The sequence below is a fragment of the Buteo buteo genome, chromosome 3 (genome assembly GCF_964188355.1).
Source record: "Buteo buteo chromosome 3, bButBut1.hap1.1, whole genome shotgun sequence".
NCBI lineage: Eukaryota > Metazoa > Chordata > Aves > Accipitriformes > Accipitridae > Buteo > Buteo buteo.
In genome coordinates, this window is record NC_134173.1 from 47,939,821 (window position 1) to 47,955,359 (window position 15,539).

A 15,539-nucleotide genomic window follows, 5' to 3' on the forward strand; every position below is an offset into this window, starting at 1 on the left:
ACTTAGATTTCCTGTTGTGCTACTGGTATAATCAAATCTTGAATGAACAAAACTTCCCATTTCTGTTGGTGAACTATAATAACAGTCAGTGCTTGACATGAAGTGAAATCTCTTTTTTTTAAATAGATGGTTCCCCCTTAAACTGATGAAAAAGCCCTACATTTTCACATCTTTCATTATCCCTCTGAAGTCTTCAAATGGCAGTTGATCTGAAATAATTAACCGTGTTCACAGAACACATCTTCAGGGTTTCAAATCAATTACAAACAGGAAAACTGTGAATTTCGTTTAGTTTAAGGATTAAAAGGAACAACATTTGGACAGACTTTTAAGGGAGATTTGCAGTCTCTCTTTCTTTTGAGCTTTCTATGTATATGTGCTAGAGATAGAATTGTTTCTATGCACAACATATAAGAGAAAGAAAGCCTAGATGACCAACATTTCATTTTTAGGTGATTTAACTGTTTTTTACTATTAGATGTGGACTGTGTCAAGGCTATACAATTTTTATTTTTTTTAAATAAATGGCACTTACATTGGACATCATAGATTTATCCTTAATATCTAATGAATTACCAGTTTATTACTTTTTAAGTAAGATTTAATTTGCTCTTAACATAAGACCTTTCCTCTCCTTTTTTGTAGACATACAAGGTCCAGTTGTTATCAGCTCAGTGTTCATATTAAAAATGAGTTGTCTGCTCTTCACTTCTCTAGGAAATCTCAAACAAAAGGCAGATGTTGATAAAAACATTATTTTACTTGTTTTAAAATTAGTAACTTTAATGAAAATAACTCAAGTCAATGTCCTACAGTTATTGCTCCAATTTAAGTGGCCCCTCTGTTGAGATGTAGAGATCTCTGCTCTAGATCCATCAATACTCTACGGAATTTCCATTTTTAGTAATGACTGTATTTTTCACTATTTATTACAGTTTCCCTTGTTATTTTTTTACATTATTAAGTTGACTAGATATCTGCTCTCAGGATCCTAACTCAATATTGCAGAACAGAGTCCCATAATTCTCAATAATTTTCATGTTTTTCAGGCATCAATAGATAAATTAACTTCCAATGCTTCAGTGTTGCCATCCGTAAGAAATTGTGTAATTCTACCTGGCAGAGGTGCTTCTTCCATAATGGCTGAAGCTACTGTCAGCAGAACTGATCTCTATTACCTGTAAAAGCTTTGTCTTTCTCTTGGATAACTTGTTTTCCCTTGTTTTATTTTTCCCTTCTGTCTGGTCTGTGCAGTATTGTCTTGCTCGGATGCCTTTGATTGAACAACTTACCTCGTACATGAAGGGAGAAGTTACTTGTTTTTTGCTGTTGTTGTTTTTTTCCTTACAGTGATCCATGCCAAAGAATTCTTTAAGGAGTTTTTTTTGTTTGTTTTGTTTTGTTTTTCTGTCTTTCAGATTTTATTTTGGTTTTCATTCTGCTTTTCTTTGGCACATGCTGAATTACTGGTCTTATTTTTTCCCAAGCACTGTTGTTTCTTCTCTGCTTAAAGTGTCTATAACCTCAACCAGACGGATTTTTTTTTTTAATAACTTTTCAATGCAATCTAAAGTAAATTAAAAAATAGTTCTTCAGGTTATCTCAATCTCTACCTGTCATAGATATATTCTACAGACAGCAGAGTGGCTCAGATCTCCTGTGGCCTCCAAACACACTTCTATAAATCTGACCTGTGTGCTTGCCTTGAGTGCTTGAAAAGTATTTACCTTAAGGCAGAAATATGGCCCTGTGCCTAGTGTGTGACCTTTCATCTAGAGCCACTGAAGGAGTGGGGAAAGTATTCTTTAAAGAAAAGACTATTGTGCAGAGTTTTTTCCCGTATGTGCTCAGGCAGCAGCACAGAGGAGCCCTTTCATTCAGGATAGATTGGGGCCAAAGAATCAATCTAGAGATCTCTCGTGAGACCTGCAAAGAATTTTGAAGAGTTATAAGGTAGGACTGTTATGAGGGCTTATGCCTCACGGCAAACACTTCAACCAATATCCAAAGCACATCAACTTTAAGTAGCTTTTAGAAAGTCAGTGAAGTTTAGGATATAGGAAAGCTCCTTTGAACCTCTGCTCTTGGACTGGCACAAGACAGTTCTTTGACATGTCATAGCCATAAAGTTTAAGGTGTTGCTACAGAGACACAGGAGAAGCTGAAGTCTCGGTTTTATTGGTGAAGGTATTAGAACATTCCCAGAAAATATCTGCTTTTCAGGGTGTAGCATTAAAGATTCTTTTGGAAAAAAAAAAAAAAAAGAAAAAAAGAAAGATTTATTGTTTTGGAAAAGATGTTAGCACTGTGTAGGTGGTACTCTTTGACTCACAGCTTGTGTATATGTGTCCTTGTGATGTTACTTCATCATAGAAATGTTAATACTGTTGATTTGATATTACACGGTACGGACACAACAGTGTTTTACAGCACTAATGAGTCCGGTATAATGCAGCTTGAAACTAGATAGTAGCAAGTATTGTAACACATCTCTTTCACAGCCATCCTACACTCTGACACATTTTGTGAGCTGCATGGCATGTGGCAGACTGTTTGCTTAGTGCAGATAGAATCCTCCTACAGATCTAAGTGTAAAAAAAAAAAAAACCAAACAAGAAAAGATAAGTGATGCACAATGCAATTGCTCACCACCCATTGACTGATGCCTGAGCAGTGATCTGCCCCTCCTGGCCAACTGCTCTCAGTTTATAAACTGAGCATGACACTCTATGGTACAGAATATCCCTTTGGCTAGTTTGGGTCAGGTCTCCTGGCTGTGTTCCCTCTCAGCTTCTTGTACACCTGCTTGCTGGCAGAGCATGGGAAACTGAAAAATCCTTAACTTAGGATAAAAGCTACTTAGCCACAACTAAAACATCAGTGTGTTATCAACATTATTCTCACACTAAATCCAAAACACAGCACTGTACCAGCTACTAAGAAGAAAATTATCTATCCCAGCTGAAACCAGGACAATATCCCCCCCTTATTCTATACCATTTAAGTCATGCCCAGATCCCACACTTTGCGATACATTTCAAATTAATCACCACTACTTTTCCTAACTTTTAATATATACACACAAGTATCAGTCCCGCAGTCTATGGGCCATCTCTATCAAATGTTCATTGAGTTCATTCAGTCCATGACTTTGGGCTCCATCTGTAACAGTCTGTTTGTGCAAGAGGGGTGGTGCAAAGTCCACTCAGTTGGCAGAGCAGTATCAGACTTTGGTGTGGTGTGGCTGGCGGGTCACATTGGGTACAGCAGGAGGATGGTGTGTAGTGTTGGATTGCTGCATGCTGAAGTCAGTCCTGGTTCCATCACCACTGCGCTTTACAGTCCGAGGGAAGATCTGGTGCATAACTGTGCCTGTGAAGCATCCATCTATTAAGGTGATGTATTATCTTTAAATGATTTTTCTACAGTGGTCAAATTAATACAAGTTGTTAAAATTGGAAAATTTCAAACCTTTTTTTGCTCAACACTGATTTTTTTCTGTTTCTTCAAAGCTTCATAATTGTATCAGTAATCAATAGCCTAGGACAAGAAATGGATTGTTGCTGGTCCAGAAAACCATTCTGGGTGTGAACCATGAACTACTGCTGGTAGACTGCAGTTATTGGCAGAGTTGACAGTAGTTGTTGGTTCATAAAGTAGTTGTTAGAACCATTCACCCATAGATCATCAATCTGTGGAAATTTTAAGCACACCTGAAAATTTTGCATGTTGGTAGTGCTTCCACTGCGTGGCTCTTTCATGAAGATGAAAGCTGCCTTATTCAAATATATTGTCCGTAACATACTCAAGGGGTACTGCATGCTTTCTAGTTAAAAAACCAACATTGAAAGAAAATGTCTTATGCCATAAACAGGGCTTTTGGGGAGGAATGTGTGTGGGGATTCTGTCCATATCACAGATTCTGCAATTAAAATCCTTTTCCCTATGTTTGTCTTAAATGAAAAAGAAAAGGCCTTCTCAGAAAATACAGTTGGAAAGTTAGGGGGAGATTGATCAGGCTAAGACTGATTGGCTGAAACTGAGCCTCTAGAGATCAGTTATCATTAGGCAAAAGAGAACATTTAAACTAACTTGAAATAAACAGGGTCACATCTAGTTTCAGGAATAAATTAATCTGTAGATTTGTTGACACAGCACACTGTTCCTTCCTGGCACAATGTGTACAAGAGGAAATTAGACAATAAATAATATTTGACTTTGACCTGATTTGCACAAAGCATAATATTGTACTTTCCCTTCCTTCATTTATCATATCTGATTTCATCCCAAACTTTCAGCATTTATTTAGTTCCCCCTACACACTGTTTAAACAGACTGAATTAGTAAAGAATGCAGGGACTAGTTGATGAGTTCAAATAAATTATATATATTCATGCCAGAAAAGAAATTAAAAACTTCCAGGTAATGTACAGCTGGAAAAACGTGAGTGTCATCAAGTAATAAGTGTAAGTAAGTGGATTGAATAAATGTCAAGATGGGCTTAAAGAAATTGAAAAACAAACTATCATCAGAGGCAATTGAGTGTGGGAGGTATAGTGTATCTGATATGGAATGGAAGATTAAAGGATGAAGTTAAGAAGAATAAACAGGGTGATGAGAGGAATGTATATAGTAAATATTAGAAAGTACATCAGAGCTCAGTTAAATATTATCTCTCCCACTTACATAAGATTAAAAATATCACTAAGAAAGGACCAATGCCTTAAAAGTATTGAAAAAATAAGTAATAATTCCCCACATGGGTAGACCTTGCCCTGAAAAATGATAATTTTTTTCTTTCATTTGAAATTCATAAAGGAATGTGAAGGAAGAGATCCTGGAAGTAGTGCTAGAAGATGTGCCTTTGGTGAAGCAGAAAGAATATGAAGGAAAAACTGCATCTCAAGTTGATTAATAAATTACAATCAATTAGAATTATTCAAAACTACCATGTCAGGTTGTGTTTGTCCACTTGTCGTGGTTTAACCCCAGCCAGCAACTAAGCACCATGCAGCCACTCACTCACTCCCCCCCCACCCAGTGGGATGGGGGAGAAAATTGGGAAAAGAAGTAAAACTTGTGGCTTGAGATAAGAATGGTTTAATAGAACAGAAAAGAAGAAACTAATAATGATAATGATAACACTAATACAATGACAACAGTAATAATAAAAGGATTGGAATGTACAAATGATGCACAGGGCAATTGCTCACCACCCGCTGACCAACACCCAGCCAGTCCCCGAGCAGCGATTCCCTGCCCCCACTTCCCAGTTCCTATACTAGATGTAACGTCCCATGGTATGGAATACCCCATTGGCCAGTTTGGGTCAGGTGCCCTGGCTGTGTCCTGTGCCATCTTCTTGTGCCCCTCCAGCTTTCTCGCTGGCTGGGCATGAGAAGCTGAAAAATCCTTGACTTTAGTCTAAACACTACTTAGCAACAACTGAAAACATCAGTGTTATCAACATTCTTCACGTACTGAACTCAAACCATAGCACTGTACCAGCTACTAGGAAGACAATTAACCCTATCCCAGCTGAAACTAGGACAGTATCCACCCCTTATTCTATACCATTGACGTCATGCTCAGTTCCCATACCTTTAGTTACATCCTGGTCAACCGTCATCACCTTTTCCATCCCTTTGAGACATATGAACAATGATATATATATATATATATGTATACACACACAAAGATATCATTCCTTTAGTTTATGGGTTATGTTCATTAAATGTTTGTTGAGTTCATTTAGTTCCCGACTCTGGGCTCCATCTGTCATACCAGTCTTTCTGGGCAGGAGAGATCGTGCAAAGTCCTCTCAGTCGGTAGAGCAGAATTGGGCTTCAGTGCGGTGTGACGAGCAGGTGACATCTGACGCAGCAGGAGGATGGTGTGCACTGTTGGATCGTTGCATGCTGGAGTCAGTTCTGGTTCCATCACTACTGCACTTCGCTCACTTTTATCACAGTTCATTCTTGCTTGATCTAAGTGATTCTTACTGTAGTACTATGGATGTAGCATATAACAATTATAGTAATGATAACATACAGTAACAGGGTTATATAGCAACTAATCTCATACAATTTAATTCTGGCTATTCTCACCTAAAATCAAATCCCCTTGAGGCACACATCAGACTTCCCCATCTTTTCGCATCACTCACCAAGTGCACCCAGGTCCTTGAGCAAAAGCAATCCCACGAATGGGTTTACCTTTGCCTGAGGCAGGAGTAACCCAGACTGTCTTCCTTAACATATTTTTCATGTGCACTACAGGGACTTTATCCCCTTCTACAGTATGTAAAAATTCTGACTGGGCAGGGCCACTCCAATTGGCAGATCCTCTGGTGTTGACTAACCGGGTGGCTTTTGCTAAATGTGTATCCAATGTTTGAAGGTTCCACGCCCCATTGCTCTCAACGTAGTCTTTAACAGTCCATTGTATTGTTCAATTTTCCCAGAGGCTGGTGCATGATAGGGGATATGATACACCCACTCAATGCCATGCTCTTTGGCCCAGGTGTCTGTGAGGTTGTTTTGGAAATGAATCCTGTTGTCTGACTCAATTCTTTCTGGGGTGCCGTGTAGCCACAAGACCTGCTTCTCAAGGCCCAGGATAGTGTTCCGGGTGGTGGCATGGGGTACAGAATATGTTTCCAGCCATCCATGGTTGCTTCCACCATTGTAAGCACATAGCGCTTGCCTTGGAGAGTTTGTGGGAGTGTGATATAGTCAATCTGCCAGGCTTCCCCAAATTTATATTTCAGCCATCGCCCTCCATACCACAGGGGCTTTAACCACTTGGCTTGCTTAATTGCAGCACATGTTTCACATTCATGGATAACCTGTGCAATAGTATCCAAGGGCAGGTCCACCCCTCGATCACAAGCCCATCTATATGTTGCATCTCTTCCCTGATAGCCTGAAGTATCATGGGCCCACCGAGCCATAAATAGCTCACCCTTATGTTGCCAGTCCAGGTCCACCTGAGCCACTTCAATCTTGGCAGCCTGATCAACCTGTTGGTTATTTTGATGTTCTTCAGTGGCCCAACTCTTGGGTACGTGAGCATCTACGTGACGTACTTTTACAACCAGATTCTCTAGCCAGGACTCAATATCTTGCCACAGTGCGGCAGCCCAAATGGGTTTACCTCTGTGCTGCCAGTTGCTCTGCTTCCATTGCTGTAACCACCCCCACAGGGCATTTGCCACCATCCATGAGTCAGTATAGAGATAGAGCACTGGCCACTTTTCTAGAACTTTTTTAGTCTGGATTGTTCTAAATTGTTTATTATCAAATGTCTCAACACCTAGAAATTCAGCGGTTCTGAATTGCTGTTGCTGGATAGGTGTCTCAGAGAATCTCACAGAATTATCTGCAGGCACTTCACTTATATCAGCGTGGCCTGGATAAATATTATGAAAGAGGATAAAATGAGTTGAAGCATTTTGTGAGAGCTGTGATCATGTTGTGAGGTGACCTGAGCAAAACCAAGAAATCATGGGAATGATTGACTCTACCTGAAAGTCATACTTACAGTTAAAGTGAAAATAAGAATGTGTACTTGAAAAAATCCAAGATATCTCACTTCAGCTGTATGGGGTAGCTTGGCTCAACAGTCTTATGTGGGTGTCTGCTTGCTATAGGAATGGTCAGCATTTATAATATATAAAAATGAATCTGTGATGCTAAAGGAGGGAAATATATTTCTAGTACAGTGAAAAAAGTGGTGGGTGGTAAAATTTTAGTTTGTAACTCTTTGTATGAAGTAGGCCAAGCATTATGTCTGTACAGGCTGGTCTGCTCCATATGCATAGTTTATAGACAAAATGAATATGTGTGACAGGTAGAGTGTATGTCTGCCCTATTAGAAATGAGTAGAAAATATTTTGGTTTGAACCTTCATAATATAATCCTGAGGGATCAGAAGTTGTTTTGGTGAATATGACAATAGGAGAGGACAGAAAAGATCATTATTAGCCTTTCTGTGAAAAGAATTTGTTCATTTGGGGGAGTAGTTTCAGCACTACAGTATTTTTTAATTTCCATTTTATTTTTAATGGAATAATTTCTGAGTCAATGCTAATTTCATCAGATCTTTGTTGGCAGTTGCAAGGGAGATGTGATATAAATGTAATGTGCTGGGATTTCTGCACATCTCTATTCCCATTCTTTCCAAAAGACTTTGTTACGGTGAATGTTATTACTGTTACTGTTTCAAAATGCCTGGAATTTATAGTAACTTGGCTAGTGAGAGAAGCCATAAGCATCTGTTATGTCCTAATCTTGAGTGACTTATAACATGGAAGTCTGTGTAAACAGGAACATGTGAGGTAGGACAAGCTGTTAATTTCCTTCACCATGCATACCTCTTTTGAACATTTCTGGCTCAGCAATTAAGCTATTAGAGTTTTTTGACACAGCTGCAGAAGGCTGTTGTTCCTTGCTGTGCGTCATCTGCTGCACTTTATACAAGGTACAGACACCATTTTCATGAATGGCCACACTTCTTCCCTTGACTACTATCTGTTTCTCCAGCACATAAAGTAAGGGCACTTTAATATACATTATAGATAGCTATCACTGAGTTATCTCTGTTGCCTCCATCTCAACAATCTTAGCCATATTAATAAATTATTTTCTCTCCTAGTGCATGGAATCTTACTGACTCACAGGAAAGGTGCAGAAGGATACAGGAGTTGGGACTGTCAAGGTTTTGGATTATGTGATGAAGAAGTGCCAAAGTACAAAAATTACAAGGCAAGTCAGTGCACCTGTGTATAGGTTTTGTGAGGCTGGGACACTGGGGTGTACCCACAGAGAGCATGTATTCTGCTGGGTTTTCTTTGGGTGGAAGACACTGTGAAAAGCATAGCTCTGGCTGCACTGCACTACTCTTTGAAGAGACTGTCAACTTCAAGGAAAGTTATTTCGCATGGTCAGGTTTAACATTGTTTGAACTTCCTTAGAGCTTGGATGTCAAATTTGCCCACAAGGCACACTAAATGAAAGAGCATGCTTAGCAAGTATGAGCAAAGTCAGCCTTTCAAGAGAAAAGGTCTCAGAAAAATTCTTTAAAGCTTTTGCTTTATCGTAATAGGGCATCAGCAAAAGATTGAAAGAAATTAAAGACAACCATGAAAATAATGGACATTTATGATGGTATGGATCATTGTCCCAAAGGGAATCATAGACACTCAACCACTTGGGAAATTCTAAGTCAGAGTGAACAAAACACTTGAAAATCTATTAGTTGAAGCTTAGTTGAAGCAACTGTCAGATGAATGAATTAAAAGAGTCTACAATAATGAGACTCTTAACTCATTTACTTCAAATAATTTTGATAGAGGAAGCAGAAGAGAGATGTGCTGGGATGGAGAAGTAGGAGTAAGTGATGAGGGAGGAGGAAAGTTTGAGTTAAAGCAATTTAAATCCAAATATATAGAAGAAATGTAGATAACTAGGAAGCAGAAAGGTTTTATAATCTATAAAATGAGAAAAAAAAGTAGCGTAAGAAAAAAGATGGAAGAAATAGGATTAGGAAATGAAACTTTATGCCTAAGATGATTTTGAATTAGCAGAGTTAAAGTATGGCAGAATGGAAGAAAGAAATAAAGACCAGATGCAGAGAATAATATGAGAAAACAGCAATTAAAAACACATGAAAGAAGGAGTTAGCAAAAAATAATCAGCTGTTGAAAACAAGCCACTTGGACAAATACAGAGAGAAAATTGAGATTTTGTATTTTATTGTTACTGAATACAGCAAAGAAATTATTTTACTCAAATAAGACACAGCAACGTAAATTGAGAAGTGATGTGTAATACTCTCTGATCTTTACATGCTAAGATAGTCTCAGAAGACAATTTATTACATCATAAAATAACTAGTAAACTAAATAGAGTTTATTTTTGGTGTTTATATTTAGTGTTATATCTCCTAATTGGGGTTAGGAGACCTTAATTAGATTCTTTTGCTAATAAATGGGGCTCTAGAAATTAGCTCCTATTTCAGCCTATCCTACTTTCCATAGAAGTTTATTATTACTAGAATTATTTTTCAGTCAATCAAACTTTATAGTTGATCTTTATATAAACACATCTTTACTTCCAGCTTTCTTGAAGTTACAGGACTGAGGGCTATCCTTAACAATAGAGATTTTTTATTGTGTTCTTCTCCCATCCATTGTGAAAAGAAATGAGACACATGCGTTTTCCAACACCTGTAGGATAGGACTATTTTGAGGAAACCATATTATAAGGTTCTAGCTCATTAGCCATGGGCTACAGGCAGGAAGAAATAGCAAATGCATGTTATAATTTCTAGATGTATCAGTGCTTAAGTACACCTTGGAATAACAAAGCAAATAAACAGGAATTCCTTACAGACTTAAATTTAGAATCATAGAATCATTTAGGTTGAAAAGGCCTGCAAGATCATTGACTCCAACCATCAAACATGCCCACTAAACCATGTTCTGAAGTGCCTTGTCTACATGCTTCTTGAATACCTTCAGGGATGGCGACTCCACCACTTCCCTGGGCAGCCTGTTCCAATGTCTGACAACCCTTTCGGTAAAGAAATTTTTCCTAATATCCAATCTAAACCTCCCCTGTCGCAACTTGAGGCCATTTCCTCTTGTCCTGTCTCCAGCCACCTGACATAAAAGACCAGCACCCACCTCACTACAACCTCCTTGCAGGCAGTTGTAGTGAGTGATAAGGTCTCCCCTTAGCCTCCTTTTCTCCAGATTAAACAACCCCAGTTCCCTCAGCTGCTCTTCATAAGACTTGTGCTCCAGGCCCCTCACCAACTTGGTTGCCCTTCCCTGGACATGCTCCAGCACCTCAATGTCTTTCCTGTAGTAAGGGACCAATATCTAAAATAAAAAATAAAAATTAAAATAAAAAATAAAATCTTATTTAAAATAAAACAAATGATCAGCTTATCACAGATGCAAAATTCAAAGTGAGCCTATCTGTCACCAAATTTCAAGATGAATGATTCAATACATATAATAACAAGATAAAATGATGACATAAATATCTAGTTGAGGGGCCTAAATGTATACTTTCCCAGACCTCAGCCAGAGGTGCTGTACTAGTGGTGGTGGGGTGGGATTTATTTGGGGTGCCTGCGAGAACTCTGGCCAAGCCTAGAACAAGAGAAAATATTTTAGGTCTAGCAGTTCTGATTTCCAGGGTGCAGCAGAGACCTCCTGCTTCTTTCAGGGCCAGGTTAGGTTTTTTTACCATCAGGGGGACAGATTAATAACAGGTCTTGCTCACAGTTTGGCCATGTAAGCTACTGACCAAACACATTGTCAACTATTGCTCAGGTCACTACTATTTTGCTACTTTGCACACTGCAAGTAGTTCACTTTTCTGCTCATGTCACTCCACTGATAAATATTGTGAGGTGTACTCTCCATTACCGTAGTTTAGAAAGAGATCTATGGTAAGTTATTAAGATCCTGAAGAACCTTACTCTGCTCAAATCAAATGCAAAGTTGAGATCTCAATCAGAAACTACAGCAAACATTCAGGATCTGGAACTTGTAGGTAAGAACATGCTTCTCTCTTTTCTCCTGTCTCTTCCACAATGGGCAAGTGCTTGCTTGGTCCTACACCTCTGCACAGAGCAGCAGCCTAAGCAGAAGAATTTTTGCATAGTAAGAGCATTGTCTGGCTAATGATGGGAAGTTACAAAAGTCTATCCTCAGCTGTCCTCATTCATTATTTCTCATGAAGAGTTTTAAACAGCTGTGTAATGATGAGCTAGAGCTTGTTAAACCTATGATTTCTGAATGCCTGTTGGATTTGTATGCATGATTCTTTATCATGCTTTTCTGCAGGTTGGTGTTGCATCATCCTTAGGAAATGAAATAGCTGAATAAATGAAGCTTGTCTATACCAGTTCAACATTCAGTGAATTTGGTCTAATCAATCTCGCATTATAGTTTTGCCTGAACTTCTGCAAGAGAGAGATTTCATTGAAATGTGGGGATTTCAAGAGATCCGTGCTTCTGCTCTGAGCTAGATCTAGTGTATCCATACCATCTCTGACAGATGTTTACTAAGTATATTCCTTGAATCCAAAGGCAGATGGATCATAACATACCTAAGTATCCAGTACCTCCTCCTCGTACATAACTGAAAGCTAAAAATAGCACAGCAAGCTATCTACTGCTCCTGTGTGCAGTAAAAAAGATTGTTTTTTCACACCCCCTTAACATTTTTCTCTCTATTTCTTTCTCCTAAGAGACTTTAAAAAGAAAATAGAGAAGAAAGAGGAAAAGAAAAAGAAAAAAAATATCAAAATAAAAAATGTCATAGTATTATATGAATGTGATGGAAGTAGAATGGTCCCAGGGAACAATCAACAGTAATTTACACTTGGCATATTAAGTAAACAGACAACTCTTCCAAATTACAGTACTTGTGAATGTCAGAAAAGGCTATGAAGACTATTAGAAAAAATTTTAGATTTACTCAGTAATGACATGAGGTTTATTATATGCCAGCTAGGAAGAATATAAATTATCTTATCTCAATAGTCTAAATTTTTTGAATACTTAAATCTTGTCATCTTGAAACTGTTGCAATAATTGTATAGCATTGAATATGTTGTTTGGTTAAAAATAGAATATTAGCATATGAACAGAATAAGAAATGTTTGACATTGAAAAAGTCCATGAAATTCAGTCCAACTTTCTTTACTTTTGTGGCATTTTAAATTCTTAGAAATGAGCAGACATGTTTTCCTGCATTTCTACATGAATACAGCATTTGACTCTTTCCTAAAACCAAGTTGTTTGCAAGTTAGAGAACTATTTTCTGTCTTGTTGTTTGATCTATATTTACAAAGTAATAGGGGCTGGATAAAAAAATTAAGACTGAAAGGCAATCTCTTGTGCTTATAGGTCTAAGACTTCACCTTCATTTACTACAGGAATTAAGAAAAGCTGTAGCTTTTAAGTAACTAGGACCAAGCCTCTTGAAAGCTTTGTCTATTAATGAATTCCCAAGTTGTATTTACTGAAGAATTTTGAGTGAGAATTGAAGTTCATTGAGGCATCTTGGTCATTTATTTATAGAAATCTGGCTTTTTTCAGAAAAAAATAGAGAAAAAATAAATTATTCATCAACTGTGTCGAGTTTTCTCATGCATTTTGCACATAAGCTCATTCACTCATGATTTATATCGGTGATAATACAATTGACAGAATAATAAAGGAATAAAGGTGTCACAATTTGATCAGTATCTCCAGTTTCAGCTCAGTAATGTATGTTCTGAGCAACAGCTCAGAGAACGATCTTAAGAGGTTTGACAGAAGAGAGCCTCCTGTCTGGCTGTGTCCAGCAACTGAATCCAGAAAAGGGCCCTCTCACACTTCAGCCTTTGCTTTAAATCAACTATGATTGACTGTAGTGTTTTCTCTGCTGAATGCCTCAGTGGTCTGAGTTCTACTGGTTATGGTCAGGAGCAGGCTGTCACTTTCACAGTGCACAACCAGGGTGTCCTGATGGTGTTGAAGGAAACCCTTGGAAAGGTCATATTCAACAGTGGCTTCTGCATGGGAAAACTTGCCTGGTCTGGAGAAACTGTCCACATTCCTATGGGTGAGTTTGGACCGGGTTGTTTGAATTTTCTAGTAGAAATGGTGCTTTCCCTCAAAAATCACTCAAATTCTTCCTTGCTTTGGGTAATGTGGCTGTGGTAGGTCTGTAGGACATATGAGAACAGAGGTGGGCCTTGATTCTTGGTGCCAAAGGAGAAGACAGTTTTAGAGTAAAGAATTTTCCACTTTAAATTCAGTCTCTCTCATTTCCAAGGTGTTCTCCTCTTCTTCCTCACCCTCCTCTGTCCCACCAGCTAGCCTGGTGATGTCTCCAGACTAGAGGTGGCAGCAGCACCAGAGCTGTATTGGCCTGTAGCTCAGCTGAGACCTTGGCTGGGTGCATGCTGTGACAAAAACATCATGTGTTTTGCCTCCTGGGCGAGCAGGTTGTCAATGGTTGGCCGGGCAGCCAGGCAGAGGAGCACGTGGCACAAGAGAAAAAGAAGCATTTTAACCTTCAGGTTCTTATGCCTACTTTCAACTCTTTCTGTTGAACCTCAGCTAATAAACTGAAATAACATTAACAAAATCCGCAGCTCTGCCATCATGGCAATAGTCCTAAGTACATCCAGCAGCAGAATGTAAAGACCCTAGGCAACTTTGCTGGCAAACTTCTAGATCTTGGTAGCTTCATCAAGAGAAGATTTTGTAAAGATATGGTGGGTACTAAATACCAAGTATGGTCTAATTTAGGTATGTATGTGCATTTAGGATCTACTCCCTACAGCCTACCAAATGAGGCTTTGAAAAAAATTTACTTTCTGGACTGAAGAAACTTGAAGTCACATTAGTAGGATTTAAGTGCCTGAGCCCTAGGCCTGTTGGTTATGCAAAATGAATGTGAACTCTCCTTATTCATATACACCTTCCCCCAGACACAGAATTTTCACAGGAAATAGTGCTTTACAGTACTTTAAACAACACTTTGATTGATTTTAATTATAGTTTTGGACATTTTACAGTCTTAAAATATCATGTAAATGAAATAAAGTAGATGGTTGCAGATTATTTATTAAGTTTGCCTCCTTTAGAAGCATAACAACTCAAGTCTTAAAGGAAAGTATAAAACATGATAGGCAGTCTGTAAGAAGGAAGATAAAATGGTTGATAAAACCCCAGCAATTGTCATTAGCTAAATCCAGGTTCCAATTTCAAAATAAATACTCACTCAAGTGTTAGAATGAATTAAACTAATTTTGATATTAGTATTTTGAGAAGTTCATTTTGTTCAAGTGAGAAATAACCCTTAGACTTCATTCTCCCCCTATTCTCCACTTTTTTAATTCCTACAGACTAATTTACTGGATTAATTTCAGGGCTGAAAACCTCTTGAGTGGAAGTCACAGGATTATATCCATCCCATGTGGTAGATCCATTCATACCCCAGCTTTTGTGAATGGCAGAGCACATGCCCTATCTGCCCTGGGGGGGCCCATGCAGCCAAGAGCTCTCCTACTGATCGCTAACCCTGGGATTCCTGCTCATTGACTCATGCTCAAGCCTGGTTGCCAAAGTGCGAGAAAGCATCCACACTGGATGTCATGACGCAGCAGGTAGCTGCTGATGCCGCCAGGCCGGGAATGGGCGCAGACCCATTAATACCAGGTTGCTCAACCCATCTCTCTGACTGCTGGGATGTTCCTTTGCCTGCACTGCCTGCTCCCCATGCACCGTCCTGATCACAAAAGCAGGGTGACTCTATTGGTGAGATCAGAATGACAGATCTGGTTTATTGTCCTCTTCCAGATGAAATGATCAAGCACAGGGCTGCCCAGAAGATATTCAACCTGATCTAGTTGAAGATGTCCCTGCTCTTTGCAGGGGGGTTGGACAAGATGACCTTTAAAGGTCCCTTCAACCCGAACCGTTCTCTGATTCTATATTCTATATTCTGATAAGGTTACCTAGGTAC